This window comes from Falco biarmicus, chromosome W, assembly GCF_023638135.1.
Source record: "Falco biarmicus isolate bFalBia1 chromosome W, bFalBia1.pri, whole genome shotgun sequence".
Lineage (NCBI taxonomy): Eukaryota > Metazoa > Chordata > Aves > Falconiformes > Falconidae > Falco > Falco biarmicus.
Genome location: NC_079310.1, coordinates 4,933,728 through 4,946,828, shown reverse-complemented (window position 1 = coordinate 4,946,828; position 13,101 = coordinate 4,933,728).

Genomic DNA, 13,101 nt, shown 5'->3' with positions numbered 1-13,101 from the left:
ATAAGGCATTCTATAAGCGTGCAATAATGTGATTGGCTATTTTACAAGCATATAATAATATGATTGGTTAACAATTGTTTACTGGGAAGATTTCTGTTTCTGCTTGTTCTGGCATGTAGGCTCCTTTCTGCGGTTTCCCAGCTCCTCTTATCACGTCCCGTTGGCCTTGGTTCTGAGCAAACATCTGCAATTTGCTCCTTTTTCTTCATCCCACTGTTCTGGCCGTAACCTCGTCTTATTTCTTCAGTATTTTTCCACTTGCTTCAGAGTTCAGTATAATCATTCAATACAGCAAGAGCCCCAACACCTCCCCCTTTCTTTTTAAATACAGCATTAATACTGCGTTCCACACAGCTCTGAAAACATTGTAAAAGGCAAGGCACTAAAAGTAACAAAAGAATAACAAACAACAATATAGACAGACCTTGTTTCAATAAATCCCTCAACCACCCTCAATTCTTGTTGAGGTAAATAAATTGATACATTTAAACGGTAAATCAACTGTTGCAAAAAATACGTATTTTTAACAAGTGTAGTATTCCACCAGGTACAGTTATCACTAAAGCCAAAATTCGTGTCATTATACTTCTTATCTAACCAACCCCAATATGATTGATTTATAGCCGTATAGTTTACTCCCAAAGGCTCAAAAGCTAGTTCAAAGCAGAAACGCATTTCTTGTAGGTGACATCTGAAGCACTTTTTTTTTTTTCTTTTTTCTTTTTTTTTCTTTCTTTTTTTTTTCTTTTTTCTTTTTTTTTTCTTTTTTCTTTCTTTTTTCTTTTTTTTTCTTTCTCTTTTTTTTTCTTTTTTCTTTTTTTTTTTTCCTTTTTTTTTTCTTTCTTTTTTTTTTCTTTTTTCTTTTTTCTTTTTTTTTTTTTTTTTTGGGGGGGGGGGTTGTAATCAAGTCCGTATTTTTCCTTGAGAAGCTTAAGCTGTTCCTCTTGTTTCAGGAGAGTTTCCAACTCTGATTTGTCGAATAGGTCCGTATTTCCCAAAAATATCATACGTTTCCTCCGCTGTGATTTTATACGGCAGGTTCCGAATATAAAGGATCCGATTGACCTCTGGGGGCAGCCAGATGTTAGCTCGCTTGGCCGCTTGCATTGCCATGGCGCCGATCGGAGGGGGGGGGGGGTGGAGGGGGGGGTGCCGCCTTGGAGAGAAACCGCGGCCGGGACGGGGCCTGCCGGGCCGCACGCCGCCGCTCGCCGCTTGTTCCTTTTCAGGACACCAGGGTGGTAATTCATCATCTAATCCCCACGCTATTCGTTCAGCAGTGGTCAGTACTGGATAAGCTTTGGATGTATAATCGGGGAAATTTTCACACGGAGATTGCTCCTCTGGCTCTTCCTCCGACTGAGCGGCAGGATCGCTGGGAGACCGCACTGCAGCCTTAACAGCTGCAGCGACTTGAGCCTCGCCATGTAACTGCGCGACCATACCCCGTACAGCTCGATACGTGCGAGCCAAAGTCTTTACCCCCTTAGTCCCAACTTGCACAGATTCCCATAAGTCCTCTCCTACTTTCTTCCATGTTTCATTATTATATACATCTTGCGTAGAAGCAAGGTAACCACGGCGGCGACTCCAACATAGCAGATCAACTACTGCCTGCCGTGAGACTGGCGTTTCAGTTTTTTCTGCCAGTTTCATCAAACTGTCTACGATTGCTTTTTCCACCACTGATGCAGTGATTCCCATCCTGCTTAAATTTCCTGACTCACCGGTCAGCCGTGCACGTTCCGCCTTTCTTCGGGCGCCCAGCTCTCTCTCCGCTGGCAGCAGGATCCTCGCCGGCTCCGCAGCTCGTAACACGATCCTTAATGAATCCTCCTGACCTTTTAACCGATCCTGTCGACCCTCATCGGATCACGTCGGGGTCACCAGATGCTGCGGGCATTTCGGGCGAGCGGGAGTCAGATTCAAATACTCACAGAGTTCAAGATCTGATCCGTTTATTGTACAAACCAGGTAGACTTTTATAAGGCATTCTATAAGCGTGCAATAATGTGGTTGGCTATTTTACAAGCGTATAATAATATGATTGGTTAACAATTGTTTACTGGGAAGATTTCTGTTTCTGCTTGTTCTGGCATGTAGGCTCCTTTCTGCGGTTTCCCAGCTCCTCTTATCACGTCCCGTTGGCCTTGGTTTTGAGCAAACATCTGCAATTTGCTCCTTTTTCTTCATCCCACTGTTCTGGCCGTAACCTCGTCTTATTTCTTCAGTATTTTTCCACTTGCTTCAGAGTTCAGCATAATCATTCAATACAGCAAGAGCCCCAACACAAGCAGGAGCTGCAAAAGCATCAGCAAGGGCATTCCCTTCACAGACTAATCCTTGCAATCCAGTGTGACTGCAGATGTGCAGAATGTAATATCTATGTGTATGTTGGCTCACCATCACCCATTATGTTTTTAATAAAAAAAATAGTTGTTCTTAATTTACCTCCTTAAGCAGCGTGCGGTCAATGCGTCGCACAACATCCACAACATAAGCAGAGTCTGTAACAATGTTTACAGCATATTGAGAAAACATTTTAAAAGCAACAATGACAGCACTAAGTTCAACCAATTGGGGTGATCCCTGTGTTAAGTGTATCAATTCTTGCCATTGCTTCCCATCATACCAAGTGACCACTGCCTTTCCCGATTTCCCAGAACCATCTGTAAAGACCATAAGGCCTTGCACTGGGCTATCTGCTGCCAGCAGCTTTTGAAGTATTTGTATGTCTGAATAAGTTTGTAACAATTTATGACCGGGAAGATGATAGGATATTTGTCCCTTGAATCCTTCCAGAGCTAACTGAAACAGTAAACTGTTTGCCAAACACCAGCTTACATAATCGTGTTCAATTGGAATTATCAGGTGACTGGGATCTTGGCCCGTGAGCTGAATGCACCATGTACATCATTTGGTGATGATTTTCGATACTAGCTCAATCCGAGTGCTCACTGTCTTCCATGGTTGCACAGATAAAAATAACCACTCTAAGACATGTAGCAGATGCTGCCAGCACTCATTCCATTGGCCCAACAATCCCATGGGATGATAGTTCACAGTGACAACATATAAACTTATTGGAGTTTATACGTCTACACGGTGTAGCCTTTTTTGTTGCAGACCACTGGCCACCCTCTCCAGGGCTAAGGTGGCTTCTTTAGTTAGTGATCGGGGAGGCATCAAATCAGTGTCACCCTTCAATAGATCAAAGGGTGGTGTCAATTGGTCTGTTGTAAGGCCCAAGTATGGCCTTACCCAATTTATGGCCCCTAATAATTTCTGCAAATTATTTAGGGTTCTGACACTTACTCTGAGCTGGACAGACTGTGGCTCAAGCATTTGATCTAGCTCTTTAACTCCCAAGTATTTCCACGGGGCTTGTTGTTGAATCTTTTCTGGTGCTATACATAACCCAAAGGTGGCCAACAACTGCTGCAAAACTGGATACGCTTGCTGAAGTTCAGCCTTATTTGCAGCTGATACAAGAATATCATCCATATAATGACAGCAATACACTTGCTGAAATTGTTCCCGTACAGGTGACAATGCCTTTGCTACATACCATTGACATATAGGAGGACTGTTTTTCATGCCCTGCAGCAACACCATCCATTGGCATCGCTTACAAGGAGCCATATTGTTTCTGCTAGGTATGGAAAAAGCAAATTTACATTTATCAGCTTCATGTAAATGAATACTGAAAAAACCAATCTTTTAAATCAATTACCAAAATGTCCCAGTTTCATGGGATCGCCATCAGGGAAGGCATGCCCAATTGCAGGGCTCCCATTCCCTCCATTACATCATTTACTCTCCTTAAATCTTGTAACAGGCACCATTTGCCTGATTTCTTTTCTTTCACACACAGGGGTATTCCAAGGACTATGGGAAGGTTCTATGTGTCCTTGTGCTAATTGTTCTTTGACAAATTGTTAACAGGGGTATCTGACTTCTAAGTCAAAGGCAGAGTAGGTCTTTGCACACCCTCCATCACAGCGGCCCCTATTAAAAATCCTTCTGGGTACCAATGAGGACTCCCCATTCTCCCAAAACATCCCCCCCCCCCCAAATTCAGAGGGACATCAAGCACATAGGGACATATTGTTGGTGTCTGGCCCTCAGGGTTTCAAACTTGCACCATATACTGACTTTGGACACTGTGTTACACCACCCACTCCCACCAATATGGAACCTGCTGAACAGACAGGCCAAGAGCGAGGCTAGATGCACGCAGATATAATAGTTACATCTGCTCCTGTGTCAATCATTCCAGCCACCCATATTGCAGAAGGAGTCCCTTAGGCAAAGGTGATTTTACAGGTTAGAGTTGGTTGAGCATTTTGTACACTCTGGGTCCAGAAAATTTGTGGTGTTCCTGCTGAACCAAACCCTTCTCTGCCCCAGACTTTGTCATGGGCATAATTAACTTGCGCCCACAAAGGAATTAATTGTGCAATCTGGCTACCTTCAGGAATTGACACGGGGGAGCGGGGGTTGCTGCGGGCATTTCGGGCGAGCGGGAGTCAGATTCAAATACTCACAGAGTTCAAGATCTGATCCGTTTATTGTACAAACCAGGTAGACTTTTATAAGGCATTCTATAAGCGTGCAATAATGTGATTGGCTATTTTACAAGCGTATAATAATATGATTGGTTAACAATTGTTTACTGGGAAGATTTCTGTTTCTGCTTGTTCTGGCATGTAGGCTCCTTTCTGCGGTTTCCCAGCTCCTCTTATCACGTCCCGTTGGCCTTGGTTTTGTGCAAACATCTGCAATTTGCTCCTTTTTCTTCATCCCACTGTTCTGGCCGTAACCTCGTCTTATTTCTTCAGTATTTTTCCACTTGCTTCAGAGTTCAGTATAATCATTCAATACAGCAAGAGCCCCAACACCTCCCCCTTTCTTTTTAAATACAGCATTAATACTGCGTTCCACACAGCTCTGAAAACATTGTAAAAGGCAAGGCACTAAAAGTAACAAAAGAATAACAAACAACAATATAGACAGACCTTGTTTCAATAAATCCCTCAACCACCCTCAATTCTTGTTGAGGTAAATAAATTGATACATTTAAACGGTAAATCAACTGTTGCAAAAAATACGTATTTTTAACAAGTGTAGTATTCCACCAGGTACAGTTATCACTAAAGCCAAAATTCGTGTCATTATACTTCTTATCTAACCAACCCCAATATGATTGATTTATAGCCGTATAGTTTACTCCCAAAGGCTCAAAAGCTAGTTCAAAGCAGAAACGCATTTCTTGTAGGTGACATCTGAAGCACTTTTTTTTCCTTTTTTTTTTCTTTTCTTTCTTTTTTTTCTTTCTTTTTTTTTTCTTTTTTTTTCTTTCTTTTTTTTTCTTTTTTCTTTTTTTTTTCTTTTTTCTTTCTTTTTTTTCTTTCTTTTTTTTTTCTTTTTTCTTTTTTTCTTTTTTTTTTCTTTTTTCTTTCTTTTTTTTCTTTCTTTTTTTTTTCTTTTTTTTCTTTCTTTTTTTTTTTTTTCTTTTTTCTTTTTTCTTTTTTTTTTTTCTTTTTTTTTTTTGGGGGGGGGGGTTTGTAATCAAGTCCGTATTTTTCCTTGAGAAGCTTAAGCTGTTCCTCTTGTTTCAGGAGAGTTTCCAACTCTGATTTGTCGAATAGGTCCGTATTTCCCAAAAATATCATACATTTCCTCCGCTGTGATTTTATACGGCAGGTTCCGAATATAAGGGATCCAATTGACCTCTGGGGGCAGCCAGATGTTAGCTCGCTTGGCCGCTTGCATCGCCATGGCGCCGATCGGAGGGGGGGGGGGTGGAGGGGGGGGTGGAGGGGCGGGGTGCCGCCTCGGAGAGAAACCGCGGCCGGGACGGGGCCTGCCGGGCCGCACGCCGCCGCTCGCCGCTTGTTCCTTTTCAGGACACCAGGGTGGTAATTCATCATCTAATCCCCACGCTATTCGTTCAGCAGTGGTCAGTACTGGATAAGCTTTGGATGTATAATCGGGGGGATTTTCACACGGAGGTTGTCCCTCTGGCTCTTCCTCCGACTGAGCAGTAGGATCGCCGGGAGACCGCACTGCAGCCTTAACAGCTGCAGCGACTTGAGCCTCGCCATGTAACTGCGCGACCATACCCCGTACAGCTCGATACGTGCGAGCCAAAGTCTTTACCCCCTTAGTCCCAACTTGCACAGATTCCCATAAGTCCTCTCCTACTTTCTTCCATGTTTCATTATTATATACATCTTGCGTAGAAGCAAGGTAACCACGGCGGCGACTCCAACATAGCAGATCAACTACTGCCTGCCGTGAGACTGGCGTTTCAGTTTTTTCTGCCAGTTTCATCAAACTGTCTACGATTGCTTTTTCCACCACTGATGCAGTGATTCCCATCCTGCTTAAATTTCCTGACTCACCGGTCAGCCGTGCACGTTCCGCCTTTCTTCGGGCGCCCAGCTCTCTCTCCGCTGGCAGCAGGATCCAGGATCCTCGCCGGCTCCGCAGCTCGTAACACGATCCTTAATGAATCCTCCTGACCTTTTAACCGATCCTGTCGACCCTCATCGGATCACGTCGGGGTCACCAGATGCTGCGGGCATTTCGGGCGAGCGGGAGTCAGATTCAAATACTCACAGAGTTCAAGATCTGATCCGTTTATTGTACAAACCAGGTAGACTTTTATAAGGCATTCTATAAGCGTGCAATAATGTGGTTGGCTATTTTACAAGCGTATAATAATATGATTGGTTAACAATTGTTTACTGGGAAGATTTCTGTTTCTGCTTGTTCTGGCATGTAGGCTCCTTTCTGCGGTTTCCCAGCTCCTCTTATCACGTCCCGTTGGCCTTGGTTTTGTGCCAACATCTGCAATTTGTTCCTCTTTCTTCATTCCACTGTTCTGGTCGCAACCTCGTCTTATTTCTTCAGTATTTTTCCACTTGCTTCAGAGTTCAGTATAATCATTCAATACAGCAAGAGCCCCAACAGGGGGTCCACACCATTGCTTGAATCCATCCCATATTATCAGCATCAATGACTCCTGGTAAGACAAACAAACCTTGTAATGTTACACTAGAACATCCAAGCAACAGTGCACTCTATTGCCAATGCGTCCCACAGCATTCAGTGGGACCTTATGTACTTTATCATCCTCTAGTGTGATGGCGGTTGCTGTGGTAACATCCAATCTGGTGCTCCCTTAAGTTCAGGCTGCGAGTTGGCTGCATAAGCCTGGAATTGTTGTGGAAGATTCATCTGTATCATCATGCGGTTCCTCCCCTTGTTTCCCTGCTTTCTGTTGCCACCTGCACATAACTGCCCTTGAGTGTTAAATTTAGATCTATAGTGTTTTGCAAAATGCCCTGGTTTGTTACATCAACGGCATACCAAACCAGAGCCATCAGCCCTTCCCAGCCTCGATCTCTTTGGACAGTCCTTCTTTAAGTGACCTTCTTGCCCACATGTGTAACAATGGCAGACGACCCTGACTGCATCAGCAAAGGTCTTTGCCAGACGCTCCATTTGGAAGGCAGCGGTTCCTACCTTCCCACATACATACATTAATTCTATTAAAGTGGGATTACAATTCACCATGCCTGCAATCACCTTTCTACAATCCTCATTTGCATTGTCCTTAGCTAATTGAAGTAACAATGCTTCTTTAGCTGCCCCATTCTGTATTTGCTTGTCCAAGAAGTCTCTCAACCTATCCAGGAATGACACATACCCCTCATTGGGGCCTTGATTTATTGTGGTCCATGACTGTTGTGGAGTGCCATGATCCAGAACTTGCAATAAAGCTTGGAGTTAATTCTTTTCCCTGCTGCAGGACTAAAGGATGTAAGCGAGCTTGTAACTGAGGAGAGTTAACCAGAGCCTCCCCCATGAATTGTGGAATCCCTGCCCCAAAACGTGGATCATCCTGGGGGTATTCTAAATTCATCAATGATTGCTCATTTGCCAAACACCTCCAGTTTGACTCAAACATTAACATTTGCATAGAGGTCAATATAATTTGTGCAATTGTATGGTAATCATGAGCAGTAAGCTCTGCTGTGAAAAGACCACGTAACAATGATTGAGCATAGGGCGAGCCTATTCCGTACTGTGTACAGGTTGATCTTAACTCTTATCACTCCCAAGTTGAAAGATTCCCACTTGGGGGGAGCATTACCATCCTTTCAAAGCACTGGGCAGGCTAACACCCTGCCCCCCAAGGCAGTTGCAACATTGGTATTCCCTTCTGCAAGTGCTTGCTCCTGCATCTTTTTCCAGAATTTGGCAGGATCTGGTCCCAATGCTGTAATTTGGACTGGTTGTTGAACATGACCCAAGGTCTCCTCCGATAAACCTATCACAGGTGGCTGGGGATCACAGTCAGGCAACGGGACAATGACCGGATCCCCCTGCTGCCCCAAAGGGAACCAGCTCTATCCACTTGACCCAACACCACTCTGCTCCTCCTGCCAGCCCCGACTGTGTGAATCAGGCGATGGCAGAGAATCTGATGGCATCGAAGGTACCTTATTAGGCATCACCTCTGCAACCGGGGATGTGGCTGCTTCAATTGCAGCCTTTGTCTCCCTGTCCACTTCTGATCGTTCTAGTAAATCTAAGACCAATCTCCATGTTGTCAATGACACTGTAGCAATTTTGTCCCCTCTCACAGCAGCCCCAAAAAGTAGCATTCCAGCATTTTGCCATGCCTGAACGCTAGAGACATTTTTCAGCTTACCTAGCACATCATTTACTTTGCACCATCCTAGTGAAGTTCTTATTGCCTTCTTGTTATACTTATGCTTCTTTTTTCAAATATGTCTATAAGCCTTGGTAACATAGAACTTTCTTCTTCTGCACCCATATCAACTAGCCCCCATCTACATTGGGTGCCAGAAGCTGCCATTTGAGTTAAGGTGGCCAACAAATATTGCAATACACCTATATCAGTTAGTTGTCAATGGCTCACCTCTCACAGTGTCTGTTATAGGTTGCAGGTTCTCCTGCTTATCTCAGCTATGTTAGGCACCAGTTGTTGCAGCCAGAGTCCAGCTCAGCCTCACACAAGACACCAATGGTTGCAGCTCAAAAAAACTAGTAGGCTGTAACAAGGCTTTTACCATCAGTCAGATTCTACTGTCCAGACACCACCACCCCCAATCCTCAGTGCTATTTAACTATTTAGCAGGAACAAGCTACAGCTGCACATCATCCATGTCAATCAACCCACTGTCGTCCAGGCAAGGCCACAGCTGCATATTATCAATGCTAATCAACCTACTGCCTTCATTCCTCTACACTAAGTCAAGAAGTTTTCAGTGTCTTGGGCCTTGCCAGTCAGAGGGCTAGAGGGGCACAAGAAATTGGGAGGGGACACAGCCAGGACAGCTGACCTGAACCAGCCAAAGAGGTATTCCATACCATAGGATGTCATGCTTGGTATATAAACTTGGAGGGTATTCTGGGGCCTGGGGATTGTTGTTCAGGGACTGGCTGGGCATTGGTCAGTGAGCAGTTGTACTGTGTATCAGTTGTTTTCCTTTCTCCTTTTTCCTTTGGATTTTAACCTTTTCCCCACCTTTCTATTATAACTGTTGTTGTTATTATTATTGTTGTTGCTTTAATTGTTGTTCTTTCCTTTTTATTCTGTTTAAATTATTAAATTGTTCTTATCTCAACCCTTGAGTTTTACATTCCTTTCCGATTCTCCTCCCCACCCCTCTGGGTGAGGGGGAGTGAGCAAGCGGCTGTGTGGTGCTTGGTTGCCACCTGGGGTTAAACCATGACAGGAAGCTGGTTTGCTAAGTATTCCCAAAGCATCATCAACTTAACCCAACAGTCTTGCAGCCCACAAAATGAAGTGAAAGTTGCCACTTTATTTTAAACCAATAATTGTGGGACTAGAGCTCCCTTCTTTTTAGTAAACTATTTGAGAATAACTTTTATCCAGATTGGGGGTCTTCTTACGTTCCTTTCTCTGCTGAAAGTTCAAATTATCATCACTTAGATGGGTGCCTTTAGCACAACGCTCCACCTGACCTCACAAACTGAATATGTTAACCAAGAAAGTAATGAAAACAATTATATTTCACACACCCCTCCAAATTAACAGCTCTTTTAATGTGCATACATAGACACACACCTGAACAAAATGCACTTAAACAATCCCTTCCCACTCTAAAATATGATGATCAAAATAAGTCAACAACAGGACACCCAAACCTGTGTCTCTATTCTAACTGAAAAACACATATCTGCAGAAGCAACTGATCAACATACAACTGTTTTGTTTGTGTAGAGGTGACCAATTTATAGTGTGTTGAGAAAGGGATAGAAAATGAGAGAAAACTCAGAGATAATTTATTTGTTTTTATTATCCCTCTTTTTGCATGTAAATTTGCTGAAACCAAATAAGAAGGTACTCCATGCGGTTCCCAGGCTGTTATCTGTGTAATTTCTATAGCTGCCACATCCTGATACTTATTGTCTAAGGTACAATGAAAGGTTGGTCTCAGCTAAGGCTTACCGATTTTTTCAGGACTACTTTATCTCTAATTTTAGTGAATCAACTGACAGTTTCCAGTAAGAGACTTATGTTGGAATAGAAAACTTTCTTTATTAACCTTGTACTTCAGACATTAGCTTAAATACTATCATATCTGGAAAATGCAGTACGCTAGGAGGAAATGTGATGTATTAAATCAAAATCTTTCCGCATTTAAATCTGTGAATGCTAAGAAACCTATGGTAGAATTTGTCCCTGTTATTTATTAAGATGTTAGAGGAAGATAAATATTCTTTTGGAGCCTATCCCTAGCTACGAATCTCTTCCTTTATTGCACTGATTTGCTTTTCCAGAATTAATTTGCTTTAATATTTCAAGATGCTTTTCTAAATCTTAAAACCCTACAACCTTTGTCAAAGCAATGATAATGTAATGTCTAAATTCCACCACATACATATCATTTGCATCTCAAGCGTATCAATCTAACATATCAATATCATAGCAAACACAAACGTGCTGAGAGAATGCATGGATTAATAAATATAAACAGGCAATTACATTGCTAATCCACTGGATCATAAAACATTTTTAATCAAAGTATTTGGCATGAGAATGAAAAATACTGAAGAACCTGAAGCATCTTTTAAGTAAAGATAAAAATTACAGTACGATCCTGTTGGGGTCTGCAGCGGGTCTGCAGACAAGTTAGTTGACTTCAAAGACTTAGCCGTGTACCTTTAAGACAGCCACAAATTGTCAGGTATGTAAACAGGATGTGAAGAACCCGAACTTAGAACCGCAGCATACGGGCACCTACAGCAACAGCAAATAGCAAGCAAGAAGAAGGACACAAAAACCTATCAGGGTCTAACACCTGCACTGTCTAAGATATATAAATAGTTTGTATAAACAATAAAGGCCATTTTGTCCAAACCCAGCCACGCAGACATAGTGTTTCTTTTCAGTCCACCTCGACTTGCGTCACCACACGATCCAACTTAATACTTTTAAAAAGTGATATTCCTAAGAATTCAGGCTTGACACTGTTGAATCCCTTTCCAGTATTATGAAGAACTCCAGGAGGAAATACAAAGTTTGATGTTTCCTGGTAAGTTCACCATTCAGTACTATTTACAATCAATGGATGAACCTAACTAAAGCACTGAAATAGCACAAATATATTACCATGAACAACAATTGTATCCTCCCATAAACATGTTTTGTCTTTTGAAAAGCTTCTGCTATATAATAATATTGCCTCTTACTTTTAATCTCATATTGCAGTTGCAAGAAAAGACCTAGTCCTGCTCTGACATGTTACAGCGTTGTCATGGATGCACAAGTATCATACATTACTTCCACCAGTAAATAAACAAGATTCTTAAAGAGTGCTTGGTAGGATTTACTAGCCCTGTAGTATTGTTAGCTGCATAGAGCTTTAAATAAACAAATTGATTTGTAGTTTTAGAATAATATCCAGAGTTATATGGGAGCACACATACATGATATATCTACCTTTTAAAAATGAAAAGGTAAATGTGATAATGTGTAATTACTGTCATAACTTTTTAATTCAATTTATCTTTACCTCTTATTTTTTAGAAAATATTTGTACATTATATGAAGGATCATTTTCTAATATAGTAGACAATTTGAGATAGTTACCTACTAATTGCTTAAACAAATGTTTTATATCTTTATGCATATGAATAGTAAAATTAGATTGTTGATTTTTATGGGAAAAAATACTTGACAACACATCAGTCAATGGTATTTTACTTGTCTTTTCTAAAACGAAGTCCTCTCCCTTCACAGACTATAAAGATGAAATTCAAGCAGTCTTGCTATCATATATGTCAACAGCTACAACAGGTCTGACTTAAATCTAACAAATCAGTATCTTATGTTGATGAAGGGATATATAGTAAATACTCTAAGCTTAAGTTTCAAGAAGGAAAAGCAGAGATTGTTAAGTACTATGTTTAATTCAGTATATTAAGCTTAGCAATAGTAAGTCTTATTCTTGGCTAGAGACTCCAATTTATCAGAGAAATGAAAACAAAAATATCAAGTTAAATTGGGTAAAAATCTCAGGTTTAAAAGCTTTAAAAAATAAAACTTTTATATTTTTGAAACAAAACACTGAAAAATAACATAATTGTGGTTTATACAGAATTTATGAAAGTATATGCATCTTTCTTTTCTTGTTCAAAAAGCCTGTATTGTATGATGATGTATTCAGGCACACATACAGTATGTATATGACTGGGATGTTCTGTTGGGTTTAATTGTTGGCATATCTTTGTTGATTAGCCTGAGTAAACCTAATTTAAGACCAGACAGAGCAAATAATTTACTATGAATAATTTATTTGATAAATTTAGTCATATTTTCATCTCTTGTCATCTTTATGAGCAGATTGCAAGGTAGCTTTTTTCCCTACTGTATGACTTCATTATTGATATTCAAAATCTGCATTGTACTCATCAGTTGTGATTGGCTGGAGAAGTCATACGTTGTTGTACCTGTTATTTTATCTTTGGAGCTAAGGCTGCAAAGTTTTGAGTGATCATTCTGGTTTCTGTCCAACATAGTGTCTGTCTTCAAAG